Raw genomic sequence first — 17566 nt, 5'->3', positions numbered from 1 at the left:
AATCTTTGATGATGTGTCTTTTTTATAAATGTTGCAAATGTCTATCTAACACATAGTTTGCCAATGATTCGGTTAATGTGTTTAAATTTCTTGAAATATTTTGATATTGAATTGAATCAAATCGCCTTTCCAAGATCTTAACCCTTAGGAACATGCGATAAATAGCTGGATTGCGAACAGAATATATACCATTGAGTTGTAGTATTACGAGCTATGAGTCTAGCCTGACAATTAGTCGGCGTATGCCACGTGTGATGGCATCAGAGAGTAGTTCTACCAACGCGCTATACTCAGCGATGTTATTCGTTGATTGCCCAATACATACACCTCTAAAACTTACTAACTCACCGCTTGGATCAAAAATGGCCCAGGCTGCGGAAGACAGGTTCCGCGAACTACGACTCGCTCCGTCGGCATATCCAACACATGTCTCCATACGGTTCGGCATCTGCCATGAATGAAAAGGGTGGATCACTCGACCAGAACAAATACTTTAGCGAAAACAAAATACAACAAAAGCATGCAGGTTACTATTTAAGCATAGTAACGCTTGAGGTACAACCCGTTGCGGGGCTGCGCCAGTGGAATTCCATCGTAATCCATTAACTCGTAGGCTCCTTTTGCTAACACCCTTTTAACAATATAGGGGCCCATCCATAAGGACTTGAATTTACCTGCTCCCAATTTATCGGATTCTTGATCATAAAGCAAGACCAAATCACCTTCTGAGAAGACACGGGGTTTGACATTTTTGTCGAACTGAGCCTTGACTCGTTTCTTATGGGCCTCGTTAGCCAAAGCGGCATCACGACGGGTTTCATCCAACTGGATTAATTCCAAGAAACGAGCCTCTTCCTCTGAAGTTCCGGGGAGGAGGTCGATCGCGAGTTTAAGCGACGAATTTTCGCACTGGATTGGCAAGACTGCTTCCAGGCCATACACGAATTGAAAAGGCGTGAACCCTTTTGCGCTCTTTACCGAGGTCCGGTAAGCCCACAAAGCTGAGTACAGGATTAGGTGCCATCTTCTTTTATGAACCCCGATCATCCTTTGCAACATACGTTTCAGGACCTTGTTGATTGCCTCAACTTGTCCGTTGGCTTGCGGATAATATGGGGTAGAGCTGTCGTGAGATAGCCCTAGCTTGGCAGCTAATTCGACCATCATGTGATTGCGAAAATGCGATCCATGATCTGTAACTATAGCCTGTGGTACGCCGAACCTGGCGACTACATGATTGAAAAAGAAAAGGGCAGCTGTTTCACCAGTGTTATCCAATGTAGGCATCGCCTCAGCCCATTTGGTAAAATAGTCAACAGCGACTATTATATACCCATGCCCCCCGGTCGAGGTGGGGTTACATTGCATGAAATTGATGCCCCACTTGGCGAAGGGCCCAACAGCAACTATAGGCTGCAAGGGTGCGGGTGGTCGTCTGGTTTTGCTATCAAAGATTTGACAAGCATGGCAACTTCTGACTGCTATTATGCAATATTTGAACATGGTTGGCCAGAAGTATCCTGCTCGTAGGATTCTTTGTGCTGTTGCATATCCAGACTGATGTCCCCCACACGCGCCTGAATGACAATCATTCAGGGCTTTTTCGGCCTCCTCATGGGTAAGGCACCTCCTCAGAACTGTATCGACACCACGACGGTAAAGTGTATCACCGACGATCATGTAGTCTTTTGCTTGGTATCGTATACGTTTTTGTTCTGAGTGAGAGGTATTAGACCTAAATTTTTGGGTTTGGAGATAAACTATGATATCTCCATACCATTCATCGCTTGCAGATATGAGAAACAAACTTTCGTCCACGATTGACTCTTCTGATGTTTCATCGTTGGACGACGATGGGAAATCACATAATAATTCTGCGAAAACTAGAGCTTTCTTTGATTTGGATTTTACAAATTCCAGATCAAACTCTTGAAGGATCGCTATCCATTTTGAATATTTGCCCCCAAGCAACTGTCGTGACAGTATATAAGTCATGGGGTTGCAATCTGACAAGACGGTAGTTTTCCGAAAGAGGACATAATGTCGAAACCTTTGAATTGCTTGAACAGCTGCAAGCGCTAGTTTTTCCACATAAGAATATTTACTTTCTGTATCGTTTAAGTTTTTACTTAAATAATAGATAGGATGTTCAATTCCATTGACTTCTTGAACTAAAACCATCGCAATGGTCGTATCCGCTGCAGCCAGATACAGGTTAAAATCTCTTTGATAGTCCGGGGCGTACATTAATGATGCTTTTACTAGACAATCTTTCAGAGCATCAAAGGAAGCTTGCGCCACCTGGTCCCAGACAAAAGTTACATCCTTTTTCAAAAGACGAGTATAACCTTTAGCAAGTTCTGCGTAATTTGGAATGAACCTCCTCAGAAAGTTTGCTTTCCCTTGGAGTTTCTGAATCTGAAGCAAATTTGAAGGTGGAGGCAAATTAATGATTGCCTGAACCTTACAAGGGTTGAGACGAATCCCATCCTTAGAGACTACAAAGCCAAGTAAACGACCAGAACCGACGCAAAACACACATTTGTGTGGGTTGAGTCTTATCTTGTAGTGTCGGCAACGTAGAAATATCGCTCTTAAATGCTGCGGATGATCAGTCCGCTTTCGCGAATGAGCCGGAAGATCGTCGAGATAAGGTTGAACATTGTTCTTGATGTCATGGAAGGCATAATTCATCGCCCTCTGAAACGTCGCCCCTGCGTTCTTTAAACCAAAGGGTAATTTTCGATAAGGGAATGTGCCCCATGGACAAATAAATGCAGTCTTTGACTGGTCTTGTGGGCGGATATTTATTTGATTATACCCGGAGAATCCATCCATAAATGAAAAGATTTCACATCCGGCGCATTCATCAATTATCTGGTCGATGAAGGGTGTAGGGTAGTTGTCTTTTGGACAAGCATGGTTTACATCCCTATAATCGAAACACACTCTAATCGTCCCTTGCTTCTTCATAACAGGGACAATATTCGATACCCAATCGGTTAGAGGAACTGGGTAGATGAATCCAGCATGGAGAAGTTTTTCAACTTCTGCCTTAATGGCAGCGGCTTTCTTCGGGTGCACTTGCCGAAGCCGTTGTCTTACTGTTTTGACATCGGGATACATTTTAATTTCATGTTCAACTATACTCGAGTCGATGCCTGGCATTTCATCATATGACCAAGCAAAGACATCTCTAAATTCGCGAAAAAGAGCGTTATATATTTCCAGTTCTGAAGGGGAACAATCTTTGCCGACATAAATATTCTCTACAACATCTGCTTTGGTCGAGATATTTATGGCTATAGTCTCTTCAATATTGGATAGGTTTCGCTCGGAATCCACCGTATTTACAGTATTTGTTAGGAATTCAAATACTGAAGGGTGATAAAGGTCACTTTGAGTATTTTCTTCATATTCCGGAAGAAGGGAACGATGGTGGTGATCATTCCATGGTGTCCCCTCAATCATCATTGATTGTAAGATTCCTTCATCAGTCCCATGTACTTTTGACCAAGGATCTAGTGGGGTTCCATATTCTCTAGACCTATCTACCCAAACGCTTGACGAGCGTTGATTTGGGCTCGCCTCCCATGCCTGAAACATTGATTGCTACAATATTTCCAAAGGGCTTGGGGACAATACCATTGCATGATCCATGTTGACCTTCGTGGAAGATATCATGTTGCAGGTTGCTACAAACGGTACATTTCCCGAATAAACAGGAGGTGGTAGCGCAAAAGTTCCCATCAAAATGGGGTTTTTCAATAATCCTACTCCGATATCTTGAATTGAATGGTTACTTTCATGGATCATGGGAATGCTTCCTGTAACTTGTGAACCATTTGGGAGGAAATTCTGTTGGTTGAATATCGTAATCCCTCCTTCAAACGGGAATGCGATCTTCCTAAAATAAGTCGACACGACAGCTGCCATGGCATAAATCCATGGTCTTCCCAGTAGGATGTTATAATCAAGATTTCCATCAATGACTTCAACATCAATTTCTATTGTTTTTCCTCCAAGTTCAACTTTCAAGTTATTAAGGATACCGTAAGGGGTATAAGTCCTTCCGTCGAAAGCCTTTAATGTCGTCGATGATCGAGACAAGGTTGGAGATCCTAAAGTTTTCCAGCAGCTCATCGACATAATACATGTCGATGCCCCCTCATCAATTATCGTTCTGTGAACAGTTTTGTTGAGGGCTTTCACTTGAATAAGGAAAGCTAGTTGAGCCGGTAACTGAGGATCATATCCCTTGTGATCAAAGGATACCAGATTTGAATCCTTAGGATCTACTCCACCAATTGCTGATAACAACGCCTGCCTTTGGGTTGGACAATTTTGTAACACTTCAAGAGTCGACATAGCGGATGGCGATTGGGCCAAATCTTCCACTATGTTATAATGCTGCGCCGCTCTGGCGCGAGGATTAAATGTCGACTTGTGTACTACACCCTTTGGTGGTTTTATTGTTAATTCAGGTATGATTGGTGGTACAACTTCTGCCGAAGTTGTTGTCGAACTACTTGGTTGATCTTTACCTTTTTCGTTTGACACCTGAGGATTCCCATAATCTTTGTTCCTTGTCGAAATCAAAGCATCATTCTGCTGTTTCGAAACCGACAACATAAGTACTTGTGACGGGGAAGCATTTCCACTATCAACCAGATTTTGACCTGGGTTAGGAAAAGGATCAGTTAACACAGCTGATGTTTGGGAACTTTTAAAGAACCTCTTCAACTCAGCTTTGAATGGGCAATTCTTTGTGTAATGATCCTCATCATCACATATCTGACATGGATAAATTTGTTTCCCCTTCCCAGGAGGGTTTGAAGAATTCTCCTTAGGCGATGATTCACCTTGTTTTTTCTTCTTCCCTTTGTTTTGTTTTTTCTTCTTGCTTCCTGGTTGATTGGTTTCTTTGCCTTTATCTTCTGAAATGGCATTTACTTCCGAAGCAAGAATATCTGCTTTTGCATTTTGATCCGAATTCTTACGGGCTTTCTTTGCGGAAGCCTTTATCGATTTCGTGTTTGCGGTGCCAATCACGCCATCAACGGTATGAGAGTCACTATTTGATTTAGGAGGGGGAGGAATTGAAAATTCCGGTCTAGGGGTGTCAGGTATTTTGTCATAGAGTGTGTCGGACTGGGTATACACCAAGTCTAAATACTGTGCACGAGCAATAACTTTCTCCTCTGTTACGACTCCCCCCTTGGCCACATCTTCCGTAATAGCAGGAAGTAACGACTTTATAAACCATTCAGCTAATAGCTGATCGGGAACATATGTTTTCACCATCCTACGACGACGACGCCACTCATGTATATGATCAGATATATGGGTAGCAGTTGTCTGTTTGAAGTTGGTTAATATTTCTGTTCCCGTTTCATACCATATCGGTAACTGAAAGTGGGTTAAGAAGGTCGTGGCTAGGGAACTAAAGTTGTCGAAAGAGGCTCTTGGCAATTCAATATACCATTTAGCCGCTGGACCTGTCAATTTCCTCTGAAAAAGGCGAAGTCTTATCGAATCATCGTTAAGGGTGTTCGACGAACACCACAGATGAAAGGTCATCACGTGATTCGACGGGTCTTCACCTGGATTTCCATTGAATTTAGGAATGTCAGATGGAAGTTTATGAGGAATCGATGGCCACCAAGGGGCATAAGCAATCAGATCGTTCGTTAACCGATGTAAATCAGGTAACTCTAAAGTTGCCACGAATGGTAACTGTTGATTCAGGTTAGGTGAAGCGTAACCAGGGTACGATGGAATCGCTTGAGCAGTGGGTCTTTGCATACCAGCATAATGTAATTGATGTTGGTATGATTGATACGGTTGGTGGACTTGACCACTGTAAAGTGGTTGGTTTTGACCGTTTTGGATATACGGCTGTCCACTATTCGCAAAGATCTGCTGCTCAGAACCTTGGTACACTTGCTGGAACTGCGGTTGTTGGTATTGTACAAGCCATGGTTGTGACGCCATGTTTTGTTGCGCCATGCTAACCATTGGACCAAGGTGTGGGGTAATTGTACCCGTTTGTACTTGTGTCGCTCCACCAGTTGGCGATTGTGGTTGTGACCCATGGTCAAGCGACTGTTGCATTACAACCTGAGGTTGACATGTAACAGGTATCGCTTGAACTTGCGACACGGTTACAATAGCCAGGGTGGTTGGGATGTTCGTCACAGGTACACACTGTTGCATAGAATATACAATCCTTGGTTGTTGAGGTAGCATAGGTACCCAACTACTTGATGCAATTCCAGTATAACTCGAATACTGTTGAGAACTGCCATATGGATATCCTCCCAGAGGAGGTAATGAAAGGGCATACTGCCCCCCATATGGTAGCAATCCGGAACTCAGAGGGATTGTTAGTCCTTGAGGACTAGATGGCCCAAATTGACCTCCATGAGGATCAATCTGTCGAGTTTCAACATAAGCATTACTGGGTATTACTCCGGATGAACAAACTGGAACAGACCATACTGTCGAAATAGTCCCTTGGTGGACTCCTTCTAGCTGTTTAGAGCTAGTTGGGACAGCTGGTATGCCGGCAAACATCGTTGGAGTGACGGCAGGGGCTTCTGCTGTCGCTGTGTCATTTGACACAGTCCTAGATGATGACGGTTGTTCAGACATTTTAAGTCTATCCAATAAATTGCCTAGCGATTCTACAGGGACTTCCACTTGTGATGGATTAACCTCTGATGAAGGAAAGAGAGTGACCCCTACTCCAAAATGAGTTGGAGTACTTGCTTGCGGATCCTCTGCAATTTCCTCTATCGCAATCAAACCCGGTGGAAGAGGAAGACCGTCAGGTCCGTAAAATATTTCTGGTGTCGAAGAAGTGGTTGTTTCGACAACGACAGTTGTTTGAGGAACAAATCTCTCTGGACCGGTTACAGATGGAACTGGTTCAGTTACACAAGTATTTGCCCCCAGACTAGGATCAGTATTACTGTCCTTCTGTGGCTGTTGAACTTCTTCTATAGAGGCAGGGTTTCCAGAAATGTTAGGAGTAACTGGAACCTCAGATGTAGTTGGAACACTTGTTCTAACTTTCAAAGGAGATTTTGAACCAGTTAAACGAGTTCGCTTTGCCCGTACTGTTTTCGATTCCGGGGACAAAGACGGTTGACTCGCAAGCCTCCGCGAACGACGGGTTTTCAATTGACTTTCTTCCACGATTGCGGATTACTCGATCAACCAAAATATTAAAAGGGGAAATTTGTGTTTCCGAATTGAATGAATTTTATTAGACGCTTTTAGACACAACTTGCTTTTTCACTTTTTAAGAGTCGAGAAAAAGCTAAAGATGACTCTAGTCTCCTTCGATGTATTAACGAGCCCGAAGTGACAAATGCTCAGTTGGACTTTTTCAGTTATAGAGTTTGAAAAAGGCCAAAAGAAACTTCTCTGGAGTTCTAGGCAGAGGGTGTGCCAAACCTTTCGCAAAACCACAGAATACGTTTTACGGTACGATTGGTCGATCTTCGTGAATGATGTGTTCACTGCATTGCGATCAGTAGGGCGGCCGACACGGTTTCCTATGGATAAAGGCTTTGATCCTATAGGGGTCTCCCAATATATACGCGACGGTACGTGGGAGCACAAGTCCGTATTAGTGCCACCGACTCTCAGGAGGAATCACCCACCTTCGTCGAGATCGACAGTCACTATGTTTAACGACGCCGGAACACGTCTCTAGCTTAGACCTCTAGATGTTTGCGTTATGTTTCAAAGCGTTGTTAGGTTCATTCAATATATTTTAAGTTGATCTTTTTAAAGTTTGCCTTTCAAGGTTCACCACGAGATGTATTGATACAAATTCCTAAATGCAGTCTAAGATGAGAAGCAAGCTTTTCCAATCTTTTCGACTTATGAAAATCTTAACTACTGAGGGAAAAGAGAGATAAAATCCTTTTCACACAGATCAAAGAGCACTCGCTAATGCACTTTTTCCCTAAATCAACATACAAACTTAATGCAAAATGCAAAAATGCAAGTATTTCTTTTCTCTTCCTTAATGTTTGTGCAATACAAAAAGAAAGCTGTTGTATAATTTTGAATTCAATTTCAAGCGAAAGCAAACAAGTTTGTCCAAAATCGAAAGACACCTTAAGATTTACTTGTTTCGACACTAGAAATATGTAAATTCAAACCATATAACGAAAGCGACAAACTCAATCAGCTATGAACAGTAAATAAACTAACTCTTAAGATCAGAACGACACTTAATCACAGGTCTAGATCTAAGAGGTCAATGCAAGACTGGTTCACTTTCGTTATGGGAAACTGTAAATGACACAAGAAATACAAAAGAACAAATACAGTTTCTTTATACAACTGAGGTGGAATAATGACAAAGGAAGATGGTTTCAGATAGGCCCACTGACTGGCAACAAACAGCAAAAACAATAGTGAAAACAAGGCAAGACACAGCAGGAAACCCCAGTAGCTCAAGCCAAGACTGGTCCAGCGCAGGTGGAACACTGCCTGTTTGACCTTCAATGCAGGTAGCCCTTTCGGGAACTGCGCTGAAATGCAGACAGCCTTTGTACAGCCTGCACTGAAGAACGAGACTTTCGTCCGTCTTGGTTTCCGGGTCACAGATTGCTCAAAAATTCACAGTTTTTGCTCAAATCAGAAGCTATCAGTCAAGGACACACTAAGGGATGTAAAGGAGGATGAAAAGCTATCACTAAGAGCTTATTAGAGTCCTTGTGGATCAGCTCTTCAAATCATAAACTTGCCCAGAAACTGAGCTAGAGTAGCTGCCCTCTACTTTGTATTTGATGGATCCAAATACAGTTCGATTCGGTACTCCCTTTGTTTATGAAATGAATAGCAAGAAACACAACCAACCAACAAGATACGATCCCCAGCGGAGTCGCCAATTTGTTGTTGGGAAAAGTATCTAATGCAGAATGCCTCTATCCCACTCTAAGGGTGATAGTACCTCAGCAACAACTAAATGCAAAGCTATTCAAGAATTCTTCTTTATGAGATGAGAGAGGAAAGAAAAGGATGATCTACTAACCGTTATCTTGCGCTAATAGTCGATCCAGTCTTCACTCCTTGCTGCTTGCTCCTAGCTCCTTGCCCTTTCACCGGACCAGCTACACACAGATCCTGTAAAAGCACAAGAAAAGGAAACTACAAGAAGCATGCATCCATAATTGATCTAAGGATTAGCATAAACCAAATATACAAGCATCAATTCATCATCAAGATACATGCATATAGAAGAACCTCAAATACTTTATTGATAATAGAAGTAAAGTTCTGAGAGAGTTACAACCACAGTAGGCCCAATCCAGCAACACCTCCCAGCTGAAAGAAATCTCCTCTTCACCTCCTTCAAGCAAAACACCCAATAGCTCTATACTCAAACCAACAGCACTTCCTTACTTGCACCAAATTCCCCCCCCCCCCATAGACCTCATGAGAGAGCTCTATATATAGGGTTTTGGAGAAAGGATGAGTCATCTTGAGACTGGCATAAAGCTGACTAGTGTCCTCTCCCACTTTAGTTAATATTTAGTTCTTGAGTCCACTTGGAGAATCTTGCTTCCACTTGGAGATCAAGACCCTCTTACTCATCACAAGGCGAATTCCTTGACCCAAGTGTCAGTTTGGAAGCTTCCTGGGCAGTTGACACCTTGCAGAATGACTGTGCCACTTGGCCAATCTCGCCCAGTGCAGGTAGCCTTCATTAATTTTGACCTTCAGCGCAGGTACAGAGAGGAGCAGTTGACATTCAGCACAGATGCTCAGTGGAGCAGTTGACATGATCCAGAAATAGCCTGTTTCTGAGTGTTTTCAGGTGGAGAACTGATTTTTAGTGCTGTGGTTTGCAGACCTTGTTCCTCTAAGGGTAAGAACAAAATGTTTAGGGACTTTGGATCCCTCAGATTATTGACATTTCATGCTCCATGCTGTTAGGCACAAAAATGTCTATAACACTCTTGCATGGTCCTCCTTGCAAGACTAGATTAGTTGATCATCACCTGTCAAAATCAAATCATCGACATAAAGAACAATGATCAATGGTTTACCTTCTACCATGATGTGGTAAAGGTTCACATCTTCTTCACTCTTGGTGAAGCCCAACCTGGTGAAATAGTTGTCGATCCTGGTGTACCAAGCATGGGGTGCTTGCTTCAGCCCATACAAAGACCTCTTGAGTCAGCACACATGTGACTCACGATCAGAGGTCTCAAAACCCTCTAGCTGCTCAACGTACACCTCCTCGTCAATATTCCCATTGAGGAACTTTGTCTTCACATCCATTTGATGGATCTTCCAACCCATCTGAGCTGATAGTACCAACATCAATCTAATAGATGAGTACCTTGCTACAGGAGCAAAGGTCTCATCGTAGTTGATCCCCTCGACCTGTGAGAAACCTCGAGCAACAAACCTTGCCTTATGTTTCTCAACACTACCATGAGATACCTACTTTACCTTGTAAAGCCATATTGAACACACCACTAACTTGCCCTAAGGTCTTGGGACAACATCCCACACACTGTTCCAAATGATAGAGTCGTACTCCTCTACCATTGCATCAACCCAGACTGGTTGCTACACTACTTCCTCAAATGAAGAAGGTTCGGTATCTACACACTCCCCAACCAGGGCCATATACCCAGTGTACCGCTCAGGCAACCTCCTCTGTCTGTGTTGAGAATATGGTTGTCCCACATTCTCCTGCACATCCAACATCAACTTGTCAACTTCCCTTGAGCATTCCCTCCCATCTCTCGAAGTCTCAGCATGAGTGGATGTCTCCACTCCCAAATCCTCTGCATGTGTCTGCTCCGCATCAATCTGTGGCTCCTCCTCCTTAGGAACTAAAAGTTCCTCCTCTGCATGCAACTTGAGCTTCCTCTCAAGTGATACTCACATGGCTTTCTGCTCATCAAACTTTAGATCCCTACGTACCACTATCCTCTGACTGGTAGGCAAGTACATCCGATAGTTGTGGGGTGTATCAGTGTACCCCACAAGTATTCCCCACTCAGTTTTTGGATCTAGCTTCTTCTGGGCATCTTTGATCACATGACAATAAACCGATGATCCAAAGATTTGGAAGTGACTCACATTCAGTAGCTTCTCGGAAAAGGCCTCCATAGGTGTCTTCATTCCCAGTATATGGTGCGAGCTTCTGTTCTGAAACTATACTATTGTATTGCATGCCTCAACCCACAAATGCAGTGGTAGGCTTTGGTCGTGAAACATCACTCGAGCTACTCCCACAATAAATCTATTCTTCCTTTTAGCCACCCCATTCTGTTGTGGATTATGTGGTGTCGTCAACTCCCTTTCAATTCCTTTTGTAGAGAAGAAGTCCTTAAACTGTTGGGAGACATACTCTCCACCATTGTCACTACGCAAGGCTTTTATTTTCTTTCTAGATTCTTTCTCTGCCAAGGCTTTAAATTCACAAAACCTCAAGAAGGGTTGATCCTTCTATTGAATAAAGTAGATCCAACATCTATGAGAAAAATCATCAATAAAAATAAAATAGTACCTTTTTTTAGCAGTGGAGGCTATAGAGAATGGTCCACAAACATTTGAGTGAACTCGCTTCTATATTGCTCCAGTTCTACTGTCTCAATCCAGAAAGGAAGATTTTGCATACTTACCCAAGGTACAACCTTTTCAGGTATTTGTCTACTCCAATTTTCCCTTGGGATGTCTTGTAGAAATCTGTTGCATGATCTTCAGGGCTCCATGGTGCAAGTGGCCCAGTCTTCTATGCCATAGCTCACCATCATCTTGGTTCTGCACCATGTCATATTTGGAACTCAATGTAGAACAGTTGTCTACCTCTAGCTTGTAGAGATTCTCTACTTGAATCTCGATTCGCTTGGTCTGTCCAGTACCAATATGCCTCAGGAATACCTTTCCTTTACTAAAGACTACATCATAGACTTTATCTTCTATCATAGCGACAAACACAAGATTCTTCTTCAGACCTGGTACATACTTTACATTAGTTAGGGTGAGGGGATCTCATGCTCCCTCTGAAACAAAACTATACCTCCACCTACAACACGGTACTTTCCATCATCGCCCATCTCGATCCACATCTGGAGATCCTTCTCCTCCAAGGTACTAAAAAGGTTCTTGTCACCTGACATGTGGAATGAAGCTCCACTATCTAGGTATCACACACATCCCACCATGGATGAAACCATGCATGCGATAAGAGAGAAATCCAACTCAAACTGTGAGGCCAATGCCTCACCATCAGATCCCTTCGAGGATCCCTTCTTGGATTTCTTCTATGGACAATTCATAGCAAAATGGCCCACTTCATGACAATGAAATCATCGCACTTTTGATTTTTCAAACTTCTTCCCACCATGGGAAGAAATGGATTTGGGATGGGATGCCTTCCTTTTCCCTTTCCTCGCCTTACTCGCTAAGGCTAAATTTTCCTCATCATCTTGCTTTGATAAGGATCCATCTATGGTGCTTCTTCTTATCTCCTCCTGCATCAAATCCGATCAAAGTCGTTCCCAATTTGGTAGTTTTTCTCTTCCATTAAATGAGTCTTGGTAGCTATGCCATCTCTTAGGAAGACTAAGGAGTGCAAGACTCACCATGTCATCATCGACTATCGTGATCCCTACACTTCCAAGCTCATCCCTGCAGGTGGTGATCTTGTTCAAATATGTAGAGATCGTGTTTCCCTTTTCACACTTGATTTTCCGAAGCTTATCTTTCAGCGCCAACTTTATCTGATCACTTCTGTTCTAATATAGATCTTTCAATGTTTTCCACATCAAAAACAGTGTCTCCTTCCCATGGAGGCTTGAGACAATGTGGTCTCGATCTCCCTCCACGAGGATTCTCCTTGCTCTAGCCATAGATTTCTTCCATTCCCCCAATTCTGCAGCATTAGATGCTACCGGCTTGAGGACTTCTTGATCAATGAAGTCCTTTATATTGTTATCCTATAATACTACTTCCATGCAATCCTTCCAGGCTATATAATTTGAGCTGCCATCAAGGGCATACTCGAGTCTTAAACCGTTGAATGCCATTGGTGAAATTGAAATGTGATAAGAAATAGATTTCTATATTCAGGAACCTAAAACTTTGAACTCCTCCCTTCTTGTATACTATTCTTCGCTTTGATCACCTTTGCTCCGATACCATGTAGAAATTTTCACTGTCGATCAACAGATTATGCAATAGACTAAATCAAAATACAAGATCTACTTCTACAACAAACTTGCGGAAGCTTAATCGAATATGAACAAGATCAATTAGAACAAATATAACTGAGAAATGAGAAATGAGAAATCAATCACACATGAAAATAGAAGAATAACTCGGGGAAAGCCTCAGCCTAAAACCCCAATCTCAGTATTATCATACAAGTGAAAATATGTTCAGTATTACAAAAAGAATCAACTCACAACCTATCCTACTCTCTCTGCAATCAAACAATACAACTCACAGACTGAATAGACACAAGATATGCCTTTCCTCAGCCCTCCAAGCTTCCTATTTCCTTGCGCGGTTTTTCTTGGGGTCTAATGACGCCACCTATGTGAGTGGCCTCATCACACACTTACTAAACTGAAGAAGTAGCTGCGCAATCTCCAAGGAATGAATTCCTTCTGCATGAAAGGGATATTCACAATGGAATATTCATGCAACTAATAGTACATTGTCCCTCCATCTGATCTTAGTTGGGTCTCTGTATGAACTGACATGCATGAGTTATTTATGAGATAATATTCAGTTATCTGAAGTGCAACAATTACATGCATGCATCCATTAACTAACTGAACTCACAATTAATTCCACAAAGTGTTGGAACTAATCTAACTGGACTTAACTCAAATAACTGAGCTAACTAATTACAACTCACCCTTATCTCTTTAACTAATGGATAAATTCCTCAATTAATGGGATAATTGTTGCATGTCCCCACAAAGACTTCATGTTTTATTTTCTACAACTACTTAACTCAATATGAATTATTTAATTATTTTACAAACAATTGCTAAGATCAAATTCTAATTTTACTTCTCTATTTTAGTTCAGGGACTAAATAAAATAGTAAGGTATCCCGAAATGCTATTTATGGCAGCGTTGTTTTTAGCACTTCTATATTTAGCATTTCTTGTTGCTATTTTCAACACATAATACCTCAAAATATTGGCAAAGGCTACACCAGTGAAAGATTGCACAACAAAATCGACAACAAGGTTCATTTTTGAAAATATAATTTCAAGGTTTGGATGCCCAAGGAGCCTCACAAGTGACCAAGGAACCCACTTTTTGAATGAAACCATTGAGAATCTGCTAGCAAATTTTATGATTCATCATAATAAGAGGAGTCTGTATCACCCATGGGCCAGCAGTGAAGTAGAAGCATTTAAGAAAATACTAGAGAGAGGGCTAACAAAAGTCATATCTGCCAACTTGGATGATTGGGACGAAATAATTCCAGCGACTCTATGGGCATATAGGACAATAATAAAAAGACTACACAAGAAAACGCCAATTCATCTTGTGTATGGAAGAGAAGCAATGGTACCAGCAGAACTTATATTGCCCAGCATGCTCATCTCAGAAGCTACAGGAATGACAGATAGCATTGCCTTACGGGACAGGCTAAGCCAGTTGATGGAACTCGATGAAACCCAGTTCCTACCAGAGTTCCATCAATCAACTGAGCAACAAAGAAAAAGGCTTGGCACGATAGGCACATCAAGAAAAGTCATTTGAAGTTGGAGACCAGGAGCTCCTTTATGACAGCAAGATCCAGAAGTTCCCAGGAAAATTACAGGTGCACTGGTTAGGCTCATTCATAGTGGCATAAATAAGAGAATCAGGCACGGTAACGCTTGTGCAACTGGATGGAGTCCTACTGCAAGGATGGGTGAATGACACGTGCCTGAAGCCCTTCTGCAAGTAAAAAAAAATAAAAAAAATATTTGAGATAATAAGGTTGCAGCAAGGCTTAGTATGCTTCAACTCATTTATGGTCGGGGGGGTAGCATCAGTGGTCACATTGGTAGGCCTATTCAGTAGAGACAGTGGCCACACATTTCATGCTAATCAACAAAATACATGTATATCCAAACCTTTTCTAGAATTGATGACCGCACAAGTATCCGTCCCATCCACTCTACTAGTATTTATTTCCCGATTAAATAATTAGTAAGGCAACTATCAAGATAGGGTCACGAAATCATTCTCGTTAAGCATAGAACTAGTTAATAAATAAACCAATCACGGAAAAATAAATACGCCATGAAACCCACTCTGTACTTTCCAGACCACGTCATAGTTGTCATGTCCAAGTCAGCCAACGACGGCAAGATATAACCAGAATACATGGAAAGTTCACCACAGTAATTAGTTTTTAAAGCCTTCTTAGTCAGGGGATCTCATGTCAGAGTTGGCTACTTAAATCATAGGAGGATGTAAGGGACTCTAGAATTTCAAATCACAGAATATTTCCAGGATCGCTCTGAAGAACAATGGCAGAGGACGAGAAGAAAGAAACCTCCAGCAGGGAAAATTTTAAGAACCCCCCCCCCCCCCCAAATTTATATGTATAATAAATGGGCGAATCTCCATGGTATATAGGAAAAATGGAAGGCGATTTTATCAATAATATAATATGTATATATAATTTTTTGGCGAATCTATCACCAACCATGGGAAATATTTTACTCAATTATAAAATCTTGTAAGATCTTTGTGAGTCTTTCACTAAATAATAAAACTTTGTAAGGTCCTAGTGAATCTTAGCATTGTGAACTCTTAGAGAATTTTTTGAAAAAGTCTAAAACAATATATGACAAGAGCCACATGGTGGCAATATCACTATTTTTTTCAGATTTCCACGAAATGGAACTTGTTTATAAAATTATAAAAAATCCAACCAAGTCCCTTATAATATGTAGGTAAGCTTATAACAGAGTCTGATGCATCTACTATGCTTGTCTTCATTCAAGTGTCATAGCTACTATACTTAACACTGTGAATCACAACTCTCTCAGAACTCAACTCTATAGTGTAATTAAAACCTTTGGAAATTGAATCTGACAACTCTATAAAAAGGATTAGTGAAATAGAAGCTTTTGTGAATAAGCCCACTAATTATCACTGCTAAAAATCAATCCAGACTATGAAGTCTTCCATCTTGATCACAATCATGCTCACGATCAAGGGAGTGCGACCACCTAGCCTGACATAATGGCCATCATAGCTTCCAATAATCAACAACCACCTTGCAAGGACATCCTAGCTCATGTCTTAAGAATTTTATTCATCAATCTTAACTAATATAAATCTTATAAAGATAATATTAGAATCCTCTCTGGGTTCACTTTTAATACAAGGGTAAAGGAAATTTTCTAGCTCAAGGCAATGGCCAATACCAACTTTCGTATTTGTGACCCCTTTGTGGTGATGCACCTACCCTACCCTGTTGGGTTTCTGCCTTGTAACATAGTTCAAGGATCACAAGTCTTTCTAATATTCCTACTTCATTAGACACACTTTATATGCTATACATAGTGAATGGAAAAGAAGCATGATAGAACACACAATTTCATAGAAGGAAGAAAAATCTTAGCCAGTTCAATATCAAAATCTTAACAACTAATTAATAAAGAATAACAAGTAGTGTAATGAATTGTTCTGAGTTATTTATTTACAAGCTGTAAAGAATGTAGTGGAATGGAAAATATTACTTAGGCAACCGTTCAATATTTTCTACTAATATGTCTCTGCATGTACATATGAAATTAAGAGCATTGTTGAATACAAAGTTTCATTTTCTCTTGTCTCCAATTTGACAAATCAGTGTGAAATCAGTGTCACTTTGAATCTCCTTTCCTATGTGGATGTTTTGAAAAATCAATGTGAAATCAAAGTCACTTTGAGTTCCCTTTCCTGCGATGGATCACATCCACAATTGATTAGTAAAATATAACCTACTATATATTATGTTCAAGAAACTGACTACAATCTACAGTTGAAACGAGACCTCAATTCCTATTCTGAATTTGAATATCTCAGGACAACATAAGAGATAAAAATGCATACGACCTTAGTAGCTAGAAAACAATCACTCCATCATTACAAGACCACCTAGATTTCGACACTTAATCTAAATAATGGCACTAGTTGTAGTGCTTATTTTCATTAACACCATGGAAAAGCAACAACAATGTTTCAAAGTACACTTACTAGAAAAGTTGTAACATTCTGAGAATATTTAATGATAGCATCTAAACCTCATAGCTATGGTGGGGAAACTAGGGAACCCAAATATTGGAAGATATCTCATACCAAATCTGAGAAAAAAATAAAAAAGGGAAAAAATCAAAATCTATAAATCAAGCAATGAATTGTTTACAAATCAAATACAATTCCTTTAACTAACAGTTAAATTGTGGTGATATATTTAAATATTTAGTAAGAGGGTAACTTCAAACCATGGAATATTACCTTTGTCATTACTTTCATCCCTCAGTGCCTGAGATTACAAATCAATACTTATGGA

Source organism: Pinus tabuliformis, chromosome 4_2 (genome assembly GCF_031772625.1).
Source record: "Pinus tabuliformis cultivar Carrire ecotype Pingquan chromosome 4_2, CPIR1, whole genome shotgun sequence".
In the NCBI taxonomy this organism is placed as follows: Eukaryota; Viridiplantae; Streptophyta; class Pinopsida; order Pinales; family Pinaceae; genus Pinus; species Pinus tabuliformis.
This window is presented reverse-complemented; position numbering follows the sequence as displayed.